This window comes from Schistocerca piceifrons, chromosome 5 (genome assembly GCF_021461385.2).
Source record: "Schistocerca piceifrons isolate TAMUIC-IGC-003096 chromosome 5, iqSchPice1.1, whole genome shotgun sequence".
NCBI classification, from domain to species: Eukaryota; Metazoa; Arthropoda; class Insecta; order Orthoptera; family Acrididae; genus Schistocerca; species Schistocerca piceifrons.
Window position 1 is genome coordinate 204,339,111 of NC_060142.1, and position 16,406 is coordinate 204,355,516.

Here is a 16,406-nt window from a genome sequence, read left to right on the forward strand (position 1 = left end):
TCTCTCTCGTTCTTTCCAAGCTTCACAGAAGTTATCTTGCATACCTGGCGAGGCCACCCACCTGGAGGAAACGAAATTGAACAGAAATGGCTTAGCAACGACCTAGGGGATTGTCAATAGAATCACTTTGCCCGGAAGTTCCAAATCGGACTCTCATCCCGCAGGACGACGATTCAAACACGCGTCTCGTCATCCAGGTTTAGGTTTTCCGTGATTTCTCTAAATCATTCCAGACAAATGTCGAGATAGTTCTTTACAAAGGGCACGGCCGATTTCCTTCCTCAAACTTGCCACAGTTTGAACTTAAGGTCCATCTCTAATGGCCTCGATGTCGACGGAACGTTAAACCCAATCTTCCTTCCTTCCAAAACGGCCTACATTCCGATGCAGAGGGATATTCATTTCGGAAAAAAATACACATCGAGTTGTTGGTACATATACATAAAGATCCAAGCAAAAATTAAAGGATCTGAACGGAAAACTAAGCTCGTATATGGTCCAGACGGTTGGACAGGTAGCGTAGGAGCCAGAATGCGGCTGTGTCCGACAGAGGCCGGCTGACGCTCCGGGGGCGCGGCGCACAGTGGAGCAATGATTGCACTGGCTAAACTGTTAACTGCGCTAGGCTAACGCCATTATGCTGAGTGTTTGCCGCCGCGGACTAATTGCATTAAATGCGCTGCCGCTAGTGGGCAGGGCAGGACGAGCTGTGCCAGCGGCGGGGGCGGAGGGCGGGGGCGGAGAGCGGGGGCAGCGGCGGTGGCGGTGCGGTCGTGGGGGCGGCTGTAGTTGCTGAGGTCGGCCGAGGCGCGCTGATGGCGCCATCGTCTGTCAGCACGCAACGCTCTGCGCTCGCTACTGTTTCAGTGCCTTCGCATTCGCTGAGAGCTCGAGCGAGACGTGATGTGAGCAATACTAAAAAGCAGTCAAAATTAAATAACGTCGAAGCAAATAACGAAAGTGTGGAACCCAGGTCGCTTTGATCGTCCACGAGACACAGATGACAGAGAATACCTCCACCTAGGTTGGTGCCGTGCTCTTGACAGCCAGTAGGCGTCTGATACAGATCTGCGTGTGGAACATATCAGTTGGGTGAATCGATTCAGGTATTCTAGCGAACACAACACAACATGCTATTCATAAATAACATAGATCTTCAGGCGTGCTCGAAAGGAGTTTAATGGGAGCATAATTTTTCACATTTTATATACAGTGTGTCCTGGGAGTAATGTTCAATGTTCAGCGATATGACAAGAACGATCATTATAAGCAAACAAAAGTCTAGTAAACATGGGCCCTAAAATAAACACCTTAAGACCTAAGAGCACTTCATCTTCGATACTGTGAAATAAATCTCTTGTGCTGCAACAGCTTTCCTTTTCATATTTTGGGAGGGGGTAGCACGGACCAAACCAATAAAAAATTATCTAGGAAACATGAGCTCTAAAATGGATACCTTAGGACCTATGAGCACTTGCTCAGTGGAAAACACATTACATCGCAGCGAAGATAAACAAGTGCCCATATCTCTTAATATGTGCGCTTTAGAGCCCATTTGTAATGGACTTTTTTTCATGTTTTGTTCTCTACTACCACCTCTCAGAACATGGAAAGCAAAGAGCTTGCAGCAGAAGAGAATTGTTTGACATTATCGAAGACGAAGAAGTGCTCATAAGGTATGCATTTTCGAGCTTATATTTACCAGAATTTCTTCGAATGGTCGTTCCTGTCACACCTCTGAATATTGATCATTCCTCCTGGAACACCCCGTATATGATCTAGTGGATAATGCCGAGAGTTCCATGAGTCTTTTCGCAGACGGTCTTGTTGTACAAAGTGTTTCACAACTACTATTACAGGCCTCTAGGGGTTGCAAAGGGGACATAGTAGATAAAGTTCTGATGGGGAACCATGTCGGGAAAAATACTATTTGGACGTGAAAAAAGTTTGACGATGGGATCGCTTCAATCCTCTCGCTTCAAGATACGCACACAATGGCGACAATAAGCTCTTATCTGGGTGTACTGCAGGAGCCCTCAGCATGGACGATGTTTCGAAGTACTCGACATCGGGTTCTCTTCTACATGACGAAGCATGTCATTTTAAAAGTAGATAATGCGGCTTTTCTGTGGAGCGCCACATTCAACTCTCGTCATTGTGTACGCATCAGTTTTTTACAGCCGTTATAGTCGGGTGGCGTGTGATATCACAACAGGAAGTGACGACGGCACCCCCGTAATTTGTGTGAGTACCGTGAAGTGGGAGATTTCAAAGTGATCGTATCTTCAAACCTATATCCAAACGGTACATTTCCGCACATGTGTTCCTTATCAAAACTTTATCAATTAAGTCCCCTCTACAGCTCTAAAAGCTTGTAACAGGAATTATTAAACACAGTGTATATACAGAGAACTCGCATCGCTATGTAATCATAGCAAAATGAAGCAAAATCCGCAAATAATCGATGCTTGATGCAGAGGTTGGCAGTTGTCCCTCAGTATAAGCAAGCATAACATGCTTCTCATAAATAAGCAGAAAGACATATTATTGTACTGTAGAAACATCACTGGATGCAATGACACCGACAAAATATCTAGGAGCATGCATGCGGAGCGATTTCAAATGCAACGATGACATAATGCTAATCGCTGGGAAGGCAGATACCAGACCGAGAAGCGTAATCCACCCTCAAAGGAGGTACCTTACAAAACCGTTTGCTCGTCTGTATCGGGTCAGTGCCAGGTAGGAATGATAAGAAAATAGAGGCGATACAAAGAAGAACAGTACGTTCCATTATAGTTTCATTTAGAACGTACGAAAGCGCCACTAAGATGCTGAAACTACTCTTGCGGCATTAGCTACAAGAGAGCCGTTCTGCATCACGATGTGGTTTATTCTTAAAATTTTGTTGACGTACATGCATAGAAGGGTCAAACAACATGTTGCTTCCTCCTATGTGTACCTGGGGAAAAGACCATGAGATTCGAGCTCACACGGAGGCTTATCAACAATATTTCTTCCCGCAGACCATTCGCCGACTGGAACAGGAAGGGGAAAGGTGACAGCAGTACACAATGTAGCCCTGTCAGACTGTGCAGCGCACACTCCGCTGCAGAGTGAAAATCTCATTCTGTGCGAATGTTGATTGCAATTTGTCATCCACTAGTCCAAATACTCATAGATGTTCCTATAGGAACTGAAGCGAGTGATTTTGCACGTCAATCAAGGTGCGAGTCTGAGCCTGAACGTTTGTCAGACAAGGAGCGTCTGCGTGTAGGACTGTCAAAGCGGCTGTTGCGATCCTGGGAGACCACACTGTCTATAACATACTGTTCGTGAAGTTATAGATGAAAGGGTGACATTTGCTCACCAAGAATGTATAAATAAACGCCGTTGATCACGTTCACACTAATGAGCGGGCCAAGTAAAGGTACAAAAAAACCACCAAATATCACAGGATCCTCTCTGGACTGCCGTACACACTCTACACAGAGCAGGTGAAACTTGTTTGGTTTGAAAAGAGACCAAATCACTACATCTCTGTCTACACTGCACACGTCGTCACCCACTGTCCAGTTTCTGTGTCGTTTGGCTCCATTTATTGCTCTGAACAATGGCCTCTTGCGAGGTAAGTACCCGATATCAAAAAGTACATTTCATGCTAGCTGGGTCACTGGTTGGGATGGACTTAGATTCACTGACTGCAGCAATGCCTGTCTGGTGTGAAACCAATAATCATTGACAATGTGTGACATTCTTCTCCAGCCCCTGGAGATTAGACCCTTCATCCGGCCACTGTTCGTAAGCCGTCCCTTGCTGACACTTTGAATGGTCCGCGTTGGTGCGTCACCAGATCGGGGAACTTCATTCATGGTGTATTCGTGAGAACGCCCAACTATGAAAGCTCCTGTCAGCCATCCTGTCACGTCTCCACCTCGCCCTACCTTACTGCTCTGACTCCAGACCACCGACTGACAGACACACATCTTCGTTTCTGCGGTCTCGTCGGTATCGACAACCGCAGAGATGCTGCATGTTGGGACTCACCTCCTGTAGTTACGAGGCACCAACGCACACCAAGCTCTTCAAATTTCGTCGCACAAGACAGGAGGGACGAGTTCTGTCGGAGTCCAGTCCGAGCCTATGAGAGTATCAAGTTTCACCTCGAGTGTAGACACGTAACGCAGTTCCACATCAGGCAACAGAGGTCAGTTACGGCATACGTTGCTCAGTGAAGATTCGTTCGCGTTTGCATGACCAGAGTATAGAGCACTGAGTGCCACCAACGGACAAATATGTGTCACGATTGCAGTAAACAGTTTGTGTTCCTTAAGTGCAGAATTGTACCGTACGCACCTCAGTGACTTAAGCCGCTCTTGTGTATATGAACTTCCTTTAGTTTCGCGCGTGCTCTCGAGGCCACAGCAACGAGGAGCACGAATTACGTGTATAGTTTTTGTATTAATAAAATGCTCTGTTGGTTGACGGTCACATGCTTACTTCAATATTTGTCCCAAGTAGGACACTACAGCTTCCATGACTTTCGTGGTTGGAAGTTCACTTGTAGCAGTTAGTCCTGTCACCTCATTTACTCAGAGCCTTCACATTCGCTAAGAACGATAAATACGATGTGACACGATGAAAATTCTTGATGTCTAATTCCATTGGGAACCGAGTGAACCACGGCTATAATATGGATCGGCATAGTATTTTGGATCGGCAACTGAGGGGGTGATAAGATAGGCTCCCCTGTAATTTCAAAATTATTGTATGCAGTAAAAGTGAAGCTGTCTGTTAGAAGTAATCATCACAGTACATGATACACCTCATAGAAAATGTAGTGTTATTATGATATGGGCCTACAAGGTTGGAATAGTTTGCACTGAAGATGGTCACACAGTGACCGAAATCGATCTGTAAAATAAATGATTTCAGTCTTTGCGACCGACGCTGCCATTTATCCGGAATATATTGACGATGTAAATTATAATGTCCAATGCCGCAGAGTAACTTTGAGTATGTTTTTTAAAGGCGCGGAAATATATAAACAGAAAGCAGGGATACTCAACCTCATTTTGTATATTCACTGATGTCTACGAATTAGGGGAATATCCAGATCACATTAGAGGTAAAGATATTTTTTGGTCTGGCACATCATTGCCATATATATCAGTAATATTTAGTTATTTATGTGTTATTGTACGGTACTCAACAACATTACATTGGCTTAATCTACTAAAAAGTTGTATTTGACGCATTAACGACAACAGCAATTCATCCAACGTTGGTAAGTAATCTACTTCTTCATTTTCAACAATAGAGCAATGGAGCTGCTCATATGAACTGATACATGGTCACACATCTCTCGAACATTATCCGCATAACTGCAATCGCAAATGATAACACATGATTACACAAGTCTTCTGCACCACTTGAAAGACTAAAATTCGAGAAAACTTCTGGAAAAAAAATATTTCATCATCACAGTGCATTTTCCCACAAAGATGATTCGTGGACGGGATAAATACGAGGGCCGTTCAGAAAGTAACCTCTGGTTGATTTAAAAAAATACACCAAGTTAAATAAAAATATTTTAATATATACATCTTACAACTACATCTTTGCACTATTTTTCTACATAGTCTCCATAGCTATTGAGGCACTTATCGTATCTCTTCACAAGCTTTGAAATTCCTTCTGCATAAAAATCACCCGCTTGTGCCTGGAGCCAGCCTGTGACCTCATCTTTGAGCTCTTCGTCGTCATCAAACTGCTGTGACCCGAGCCATTTCTTCAAATGCATGAAGAGGTGATAATCACTTGGCGCCAGGTCTGGGCTGTAAGGTGGATGGTTGATAACGTCCCACTTGAAGGACTCAAGAAGGGCCGTTGTTCTGCGAGCAGAGTGAGGACGGGCGTTATCGTAAAAAAAACGATACCGGAAGTCAGCATACCACGGCGTTTGTTCTGTATAGCCCGTCGTAACTTTTTTATTGTTTCACAGTACACGTCTTGATTAATGGTCGTACCACGTTCCATGAATTCAACCAACAACACCCCTTTGGCATCCCAAAACACCGTTGCCATCAGTTTTCTGGCAGAAAAATCTTGCGAGGCTTTTCTTGGTTTGGTAGGCGAATTTGAATGTGCCCACATCTTTGATTGTTCTTTTGTCTCAGGGTTCACGTACTTAATCCAGGTTTCGTCACCGGTCACGATTCTGTTTAACAATGGTTCTCCTTCATCCTCATAACGTGACAGAAAGTCTAATGCAGAGGCCATTCTTTGAGTTTTGTGGTGGTCGGTAAGAATTTTGGGCACCCATCGTGCACAGAACTTACGGTAACCCAATCTTGCTGTCACTATCTCGTACAAGAGAGTCTTAGAAATCTGTGGAAAACCAGTAGACAACTCCGACATCGAGAAACGTCGATTTTCACGAACTTTTGCATCAACTGTCTGAACGAGTTCGTCAGTCACCAATGATGGTCTACCACTCCTCTCTTCATCATGAACGTTTTCTCGTCCACTTTTAAATAAACGTACCCATTCACGGACAACTCCTTCACTCATAACTCTTGGTCCGTACACGGCACAAAGCTCACGATGAATAGCTGCTGCAGAATATCCTTTGGCTGTAAAAAACCTTATGACAGCACGCACTTCACATTTGGCGGGGTTTTCTATTGCTGCACACATTTCAAACTGCCACAAAAACTAAACTAGCGCAGGTACGACGTTCTCTCGACCACGGCTTGATGCCGACTGACCTGTTGAGTGCGTGAACGCACAGATGGCGTCGCTACTCCCCCCACAACCCGCACTGTGACCAATCGGAGGTTACTTTCTGAACCGCCCTCGTAATTAGGAGTTTAAAGGAAGGGTGTGATTTTCAACAGATTAGGTACATCAGGTGTCTACCAGTGGTCACCAGAGGCCAATAAACGTCTAAGTTCCGCTAGCAGACCACTATTAAGCTAGGGAGTCGACTTAAAAAAAAAAATCTTGTTTCGCACTGTAACCAATGGTAAAGAACGACAGATTGCTTTGATTCTGTAAAAATATGAATTGATCCAGTTAATATCTAGGAGTAACGTTGCAAAGTGACATTTACTGGAACGAGCTTACGAGGTTGGTTGAAGGGAAGGCAAATCGTCGACTTCGGTTTATTGGAAGAATTTTAGGAAAATGTAGATCGTCTTAAAGGGGACCACGTGCAGAACACTTGTGCGACCCGTTCTAGACTATTGGTCCAGTGTTTGAGATCCCCTCCAGGCCGATTAAATTAAGAGATGAAAGCAGTTCAGAGGCTTACTGGTAAATTTGTTGACGAAAGTTTCGATCAGCGCGGGTGAGCTACCGAAATGCTGTGTGAACTCAAATGGGAATCCCAGAAGGGAAGAAGACGTTCATTGAGCGAAACGTTATTGAGAAAGTGTAGAGAACCGTCACTTGCGACAGACGATCTTGCTGCCACGATTGTATATCAGGCGTGTAAGGACTGCGAAGACAAGATAAGAGAAATTATGAATCGTATGCAAGCACATAGACAGTCGTTTATCTCTCACTCCATTTACGAGTGTAACAGGAAAGGAAATGGCTAGGACTAGTACGGTGGCTATTTTTTTCAAACCCCGCTCAGTCGTAAAATTAAAACCACAAGGGTAGATGTGTTGCTCATGTCTCCAGTACGTCCGTTGTTCCCGTCACGTCTCACTTTCAGTTATGAACGCACGGTAAGCACATAGAGACGCCTAGAGCAATAGAACCACCCGCCAAGTGCCGTCATCAGATTTCTTCATGTCTGAGGGTTCCAACTGATTTCTTGCAGTCCACATAACGTAACTGTGATGCACGTCCTTCTTTGCAACACTCGGCCGCACACTGCCAGTGCAACAAATACGCTCATTTTCGATGGGAAGGTTGATCACGGACTTGGATTCCTCTAATTTCATCTCTTTGCTCACATGTATCGCTGGCAGTGAGGACAGTATTTTGGCAAAGAACTGCACCAACGTAGGCAATTGACGGAAAGGACAGGCGGTTGTCTTCTGTGACGATGGTATTGGAGGAGGAGGAGATTAGTGTTTAACGTCCCGTCGACAACGAGGTCATTAGAGACGAAGCGCAAGCTCGGGTGAGGGAAGGATGGGGAAGGAAATCGGCCGTGCCCTTTCAAAGGAACCATCCCGGCATTTGCCTGAAGCGATTTAGGGAAATCACGGAAAACGTAAATCAGGACGGCCGGAGACGGGATTGAACCGTCGTCCTCCCGAATGCGAGTCCAGTGTGCTAACGATGGTATTGGAAACATGGTACCACGCTACTACGGGTGTTTAACGCGGAGCGACGACTGCGAAGAGAAATAGTTGGCAGCTGTAGCCAAATGTAGCACTTAAAACATTTTCGTTTTCACTGTGGTTTGCATTTCGCAACCAATAGGAGTTTTTTCTTTTTTTGCTTTTAAAATAAAAGAAAGAAAGAAAGTAAATAGCCCTCTTACAGGGTACTCTCCGCCATTTAGAGTATGCCGGTCGAGGTGGCCGAGCGGTTCTAGGCGCTACAGTCTGGAACCGCGCGACCGCTATGGTCGCAGGTTCGAATCCTGCCTCGGGCATTGATGTGTGTGATATCCTTGGGTTAGTTAGGTTTAAGTAGTTCTAAGTTCTAGGGGACTGATCACCTCAGAAGTTAGGTCCCATAATTTGACCCAAGGGATGGGATTGGTTCCCAAGTATGTGAGAGGCTCGAAGACTTGTTATTAATAGAACCCAGTACGTTGTCCTCGATAGTGAGTGTTCATCGGAGGTGAGGGTATCATCTGGAGTGCCCCAGGGAAGTGTGGTAGGTCCGCTGTTGTTTTCTATATACATAAATGATCTTTTGGATAGGGTGGATAGCAATGTGCGGCTGTTTGCTGACGATGCTGTGGTGTACGGGAAGGTGTCGTCGTTGAGGGACTGTAGGAGGATACAAGATGGCTTGGACAGGATTTGTGATTGGTGTAAAGAATAGCAGCTAACTCTAAATATAGATAAATGTAAATTAATGCAGATGAATAGGAAAAAGAATCATGTAATGTTTGAATACTCCATTAGTAGTGTAGCACCTGACACAGTCACGTCGATTAAATATTTGGGCGTAACATTGCAGAGCGATATGAAGTGGGATAAGCATGTAATGGCAGTTGTGGGGAAGGCGGATAGTCGTCTTCGGTTCGTTAGTAGAAATGTGGGATGATGTGGTTCATCTGTGAAGGAAACCGCTTATAAAACACTAATACGACCTATTCTTGAGTACTACTCGAGCGTTTGGGATCCCCATGAGGTCGGATTGAGGGAGGACATAGAAGTAGTTCAGAGGCGGGCTGCTAGATTTGTTACTGGTAGGTTTGGTTATCACGCGAGTGTTAAGGAAATGCTTCAGGAACTCGGGTGGGAGTCTCTGGAGGAAAGGAGGCGTTGTTTTCGTGAATCACTACTGAGGAAATTTAGAGAACCAGCATTTGAGGCTGACTGCAGTACAATTTTACTGCCGCCAACTTACATTTCGCGGAAAGACCACAAAGATAAGGTAAGAGAGATTAGGGCTCGTACAGAGGCATATAGACAGTCATTTTTCCCTCGTTCTGTTTGGGAGTCGAACAGGGAGAGAAGATGCTAGTTGTGGTACGCGGTACCCTCCGCCACGCTCCGTATGGTGGATTGCGGAGTATGTATGTAGATGTAGATGTAGAGTATGGTGGCTTGTGGTGTACGTAACTAGTGGAGTATATAACTAGCTGTATATGTGGAACAAATGTGCTGATTCAGAGAAATCCCGCCATTTGCTTACTAAGCTGTTTCCGTGCCTGTGACGACTGTCCGAGACCGTCATCGTACTGAAAGCACTCCGCCGAATTCATAAAATGCTACTTATTGCGCAGTCACACCTCGGCGGTCTACAGGAACCCTTGCTGTTTGCTGGCGGTGTTTCGAAGGATGGTGGGGAGATGAGTCGGGGGAGGAAGGGGGGAGCGTGGTTGTTGCCACACTACGAGGGCCAGAGTGTTCACCAGCCGCGGCTCGGCGCCTCGCCAACTCTGCCAAATTGGTTTTGAACTGATACGTTAATTGACAATTTGGCGCGATTCTTCGAGGTGGGTAATGGCTTGCTGAAGCTGTCCCAAATTGGGAAAATCTAATAAAGGGGAAACTTTTCTCCGTTAAAGATTGCGCCTGCAGCCTGCATCGTAAAAAAGGGGGAGCCGAGGCGGCCCTGCGCGCCCTCAGTTTTTCGCCAGAGGGACGGAACGCAGCGCGCCAACACCAATAACTACATTGTGAACACAAGACACGCAACTTTGCCTCCTATTGCTGCTCCTCCCGTCTGTCTCCGTCCCTCTTAACCCCCACCACCCACCCCCCTCCGCCTTGTCCTCCAGCCCTAGCCCCCACGCCCTCCTTTTTTTTCTGTAACACCGCGTCCGCCGCCATGTTCCTTCAGCACCAGACTTCAAAAAGAGAGCCGATAAACAAGTTACCAATATGAAATCTCACCCTCCCGTCAACCCTCGCTGTTCCACCCTATCTTCGCCAGAGCAGTTCCTGTGCCACGTTTTTTACGACAAAAAAGAAAAAAGTATAACGCAGGAAATTTCAGGCTCGTTTCAATTTTCTTTAATCTCCTCCCCGTAAATGTCGCCCTCTGGCGGCTTTTTAAAAACATAAACTTGTCTGAAAATGAGTTTCATATGAGAATTGACGAAGATTTAATAACGTCTCCTCTCTCTGAGATTCGCTCTGCCTCCATCCCCCCTCCCCCCTTTCCCGTCCCATTCCCCCCCCCCCTCCCTCCCCTTCAGTTTTCGCAGTGCGGCGTAAAAAAAAAAAGGTCAGTTACCTTCGCCGGAATAAAAGGTCCAACGCTGTATAACCGTGTCATTACCTGCTCCGTTAAGCCGCCCGTGATTGCTACGAAAACAACATTTTCTGCGCATTATAACTCTTAATGTCTCATCAAAAAATATAAAATGAGAATAATAAGGTAGGAAACGCTCGAGATTAAACTTGGAAAACGTTGCGTGCGACGCTGACATCAAAAAGGTGAATACAAGATTTATTAATAAGCTCGTTACTGGGCGCAGCGCGCCGCGGCATTATTAAGTTGAAAACGTTACACTTTAAAACAAATTAGGACGGCGGAGTACTTTTACGGTCGGCTGCCGCCAGCGGAGCAGCTTTAAACAACGACAACAGTAGGGCTAATGTCTTTACCGCGGGGTCAGAGCTGCAGGCGCCGGGCGGCGCTTCGCCGATCTCCCGTCGTGGCCTTCCTTGGCTGCGTCGCCAAGATGCAACCAGCCGCTCTCATTCCGCGCACATTGTGTCCTAAGCAAGAGCGTTTCCAACGAACATGTTTCACAATTATCTCCGGGTGTTCAGGAGTTTCTCACAAATAAACGAACTGTTGCGAAAGTCTGGCACGTGTCTGCGCACTAATCCAAAGAAGTGCTATCACAAAAAAATACTTTTCTTAGAAACATTCATATTTTTACAGATATCTTCGTGTAAATGTTACAGCTGTCTTCCAGATCCTAATCTACACTACTGGCCACTAAAATTGCTACACCACGAAGATGACATGCTACAGACGCGAAATTTAACCGACGGGAAGAAGATCCTGTGATATGCAAGTGATTAGCTTTTCAGAGCAATCACACAAGGTTGGCACCAGTGGCGACACCTACAACGTGCTGACATGAGGAAAGATTCCAACCGATTTCTCATACACAAACAGCAACTGACCGGCGTTGCCAGGTGATACGTTGTTGTGATGCCTCGTGTAAGGAGGAGAAATGCGTAGCATCACGTTTCCAACTTCTATAAAGGTCGGATTGTAGCCTATCGCGATTGCGGTTTATCGTATCGCGACATTGGTGCTCGCGTTGGTCGAGATCCAATGACTGTTAGAATAATATGGAATCGATGGGTTCAGGAGGGTAATACGGAACGTCGTGCTGGATCCCAAGAGCCTCATATAATTAGCAGTCGAGATGACAGGCATCATATCCGCATGGCTGTACCGGATAGTGCAGCCACGTCTCGATCCGTGAGTCAACAGATGGGGACGTTTGGAAGACAATAACCATCTGCTCGAACAGCTCGACGACGTTTGCAGCAGCATGGACTATCAGCTTGGAGATCATGCCTGCGGTTACCCTTGACGCTGCATCACAGACAGGAGCGCCTGCGATGGTGTACTCAACGACGAACCTGGGTGCACGAATGGCAAAACGCCATTTATCGGATGAATCCAGTTTCTGTTTACAGCATCATGATGGTCGCATCCGTGTTTGGCGACATCGCAGTGAACGCACATTGGAAGCGTGTATTCGTCATCGCCATACTAGTGTATCACCCGGCGTGATGGTATAGGGTGCCATTGGTTACACGTCTCGGTCACCTCTTGTTCGCACTGACGGCACTTTGAACAGTGGACGTCACATTTCAGATGTGTTACGACCCGTGGCTCTACCCTTCATTCGATCCCTGCGAAACCCTACCATTCAGCAGGATAATGCACGACCACATGTTGCAGGTCCTGTACGGGCCTTTCTGGATACAGAAAATGTTCGACTGCTGCCCTGGCAGCACATTCTCCAGATTTCTCACCAATTGAAAACGTCTGGTCAATGGTGGCAGAGCAACTGGCTCCTCACAATACGCCAGTCACTACTCTTGGTGAACTGTGGTATCGTGTTGAAGCTGCATAGGCAGCTGTACCTGTTCACCCCATCCAAGCTCTTTTTGACTCAATGCCCAGGCGTTTCACGGCCGTCATTACGGCCAGAGGTGGTTGTTCTGGGTACTGATTTCTCAGGATCTATGCACCCAAATTGCGTGAAAATGTAATCACATGTCAGTTCTAGTATAATTTATTTGTCGAATGAATACCCGTTTATCATCTGCATTTCTTTTGGTGTAGCAATTTTAATGGCCAGTAGTGTAGCATTAAAACTGCCACTCTTGAAACTGGGAAGGAATTACAGAAAATTTGAAGCAATGTGTGACACAGGAGACTTCTCGGTTGCTTGCCCGAGGACGTGTCCATGAGGATACACTTGTGGCCCGGTAGGTAATATTCAAGTCAGGTAAGGCTGCACATTCACAGGCTTATCGTACCTGCTGCGTTGGCAGCTGAGGTGGCCAATAGAAGACCGTCAGATATCTACAAAACGGTAACACATTAATATGTACACCGAACAACTGAGATGTAAATACCCTTATATACACTGTTCAAAAGAATTAGGGAATCATGTGTATCAACGTCCGGTATATGACGTCTGTTTCAATAGAGGCGGTACGTGTTGTCTTATTACATGGTTTGACATCTTCGCTTTCAATTTGGGCAACAATTAAAGTAATTCGCCATCTATGGGCTTTGTTATGTATTACAGTGCCAGGTGATGTCTCAGACGGAAGTGAGTAACGGTGTCCCAGTGTTTTCTAGTGAGGTACACGGATAGCAGTTGTTATTTGTGGACACTGTATTCGACAAGGCGCATGCAGTGAGACATCATAATGCAGTGCAAGTTGCAAGGACGGTCTGTTTGATCAAAAAAGGATGGGCTTCCGAACGTGTTGCTGCAGATGCCAATGCCTCTCCATGTGGTACCCATAGGCTGTGTACAGGCTACAAGGAGACAGGTCAGCCGCGCGGAGTGGCCGCGCAGTTAGCGGCGCCATGCCACGAATTGCGCGGCCCCTCCCGCCGGAGGTTCGAGTCCTCCCTCGGGCATGGTTGTGTGTGTTGTCGTCAGCGTCAGTTAGTTTAAGTTAGTTTCGGTAGTGTGTAAGTCTAGGGACTGATGGCTTCAGCTGTTTAGTCCCTTGGTTCAAATGGTTCAAATGGCACTGAGCACTATGGGACTTAACATCTGAGGTCATCAGTCCCCCAGAACTTAGAGCTACTTAAACCTAACAAACCTAAGGACATCACACACATCCATGCCCGAGGCAGGATTCGAACCTGCGACCGTAGCGGTCGCGTGGTTCCGGACTGAAGCGCCTAGAACCGTTCGGCCACACTCCCTGGCTTAGTCCCTTGGAATTCACACACATTTGAACATATATATATATTTTTTTTTGACAGGTCGGCCGGGCGGAGTGGCCGAGCGGTTCTAGGCGCTACAGTCTGGAACCGCGCGGCCGCTACGGTCGCTTGTTCAAATCCTGCCTCGGGCATGGATGTGTGTGATGTCCATAGGTTAGTTAGGTTTAAGTAGTTCTAAGTCAGGGCTTAGCAACTGGCCGGTTTTGAGTGCGAGTACTCCCATCTGCTCAGGCACGTGCTCGCGAGCAGGTGCAAGGTCGCGGAGTAGGGAGGGAGGGGAGGGAGGGGAAATGCGCGCGCACGTTTGAATAGGGCCACAGTGTGCCTATTGAATTCGCGCAGACTGTGTAACGTTTAAAGTACTACGATCAGCTCTAACAGTCACTTCGCTGATTAAGAATCATGCCAAGTCGCCGTTGTGTAACCCCAACCATGATTTCGCAGTTCAACCCCCATTGGGAGGAATTGTATCTGTTTACAGAAAAAGATGGTGTTGCAAAATGTTTAGTATGTCACAAAACGCTGAATTCTTTTAGGAAATTTAATTTGCAGCGACATTATATGTCGTACCACGCGAAAGACTACGGAAGTGGAAAATGTGTTGGACCAGATCGTGCACAGGAAGTTATTAAACTTAAAAGAAAGCTATCCGAAGAAGATCTGGACGACGAAGAAAAATCAACTGAGGCAGCTCTCAGAGTGAGCTACAAAATTGCTTTGTTTTTAGCAAAATCCCTGTGCCCCTTCACTGATGGCGATTTAATAAAAGATGTTTGGTAGTTGCAGCGGAACATTTGTGTCCATCTCAAGTTGAACAGTTTCGGATTGTGCCATTATCTGACATGACCATTATGCGTCGCATACAGGACATTGCAGACGACGTCCAGAGTCAGCTTGCAAATATCTATAAAGATTTTATGGCGTATTCTCTAGCTCTGGACGAAAGTGTTGATATCACTGGAACAGCGCAGCTTGTCATATTTATTAGAGGTGTTAATAGAGATCTTCAGGTGAGGAAGGAGCTCCTCGATGTAGTAGCCATGAAGAACACTACAACCGGAGGTGATATTTTAAGTAGTGTTGAAGGAAGTGTCGAAAATATAGGATTGTCGTGGAATTCTTTAGTTTCAGTGTCTACAGACGGTGCACCAGCGATGACAGGGAAAAAATTAGGTTTCGTTGCGCTGTTGAAGGAGAAAATGCAAAACCTGACCGTGCCGAATGAAATAAGGGGCGTTCACTGTGTGATCCACCAGGAAAACTTATGTGCAAAGAGTATCACTCTAAAACATTTGATGACTGTTGTTGTTCGTACAACCAATTATATAAGGAAGCATGAGCTACAACACAGACAATTTAAAAGCTTTCTTGAGGATGTAGAAAGCCAGTATGGTAGCCTGCCTTATTACAGCAAGGTCCGCTGGCTTAGTCGTGGCGAATTATTAAATCGATTATTTTGCATATTAGATGAGATAAATATGGTCATGGAAATAAATAACATGTGTTTTCCTGAATTGAAAGAGCCTTCATGGAAATGTGATCTCGCGTTCTTAGAAGATTTAACTAGCCATCTGAATGCTTTGAACATTTCACTACAAGGTAAAGATCTGCTAATTACTCATTTCATAGATCGAATACGAGCTTTTAAAATGAAATTGACACTTTGAGTGAGTCAGCTGGAAACAGGAAATCTAGCTCATTTTCCTAAATTATCATCCATGCAAGATGTTCACAAAGACAGTGGCACGTAAAGTGCCCTCCGCCACACACCGTTGGGTGGCTTGCGGAGTATAAATGTAGATGTAGATGTAGACTGTGAACGTTATTCACATAGTTTAGTTGCCCTTAAGGAAGAATTTGATCAACGCTTTCAAGATCTGACAGCACTAGACAGTGATTCTGATCTGTTCTCTCCATATTCAGCGAATATTGAAGAGATTCGTCCTGAGCTGCAACCAGAAATTATTGACAAATTTCAGAGCAAGAAAAACATTTTGGAATTTTACAGGCACTTCCCTCAAGATAGATTTCCTCATTTGCACAAACTGGCGGCTACAGTAATATCAATGTTCGGTTCCATGTATGTTTGTGAATAACTGTTCTCTGCAATGAAAGGTAACAAGACGCGCCTGAGAAACGCATTGTCTGATCGTAATTTAAACTGCACGCTGCGCCTACGATGCACAAGAACAATTACTCCGAACATAGACGCAATTGTAAAGGGCAAAAAGTAGAAGATAACAGAGAATCCCACACTTCAGTGACAGCTTTTATTGTGTAACAGTTCACAAATTAATACGAATGTAGAGGCA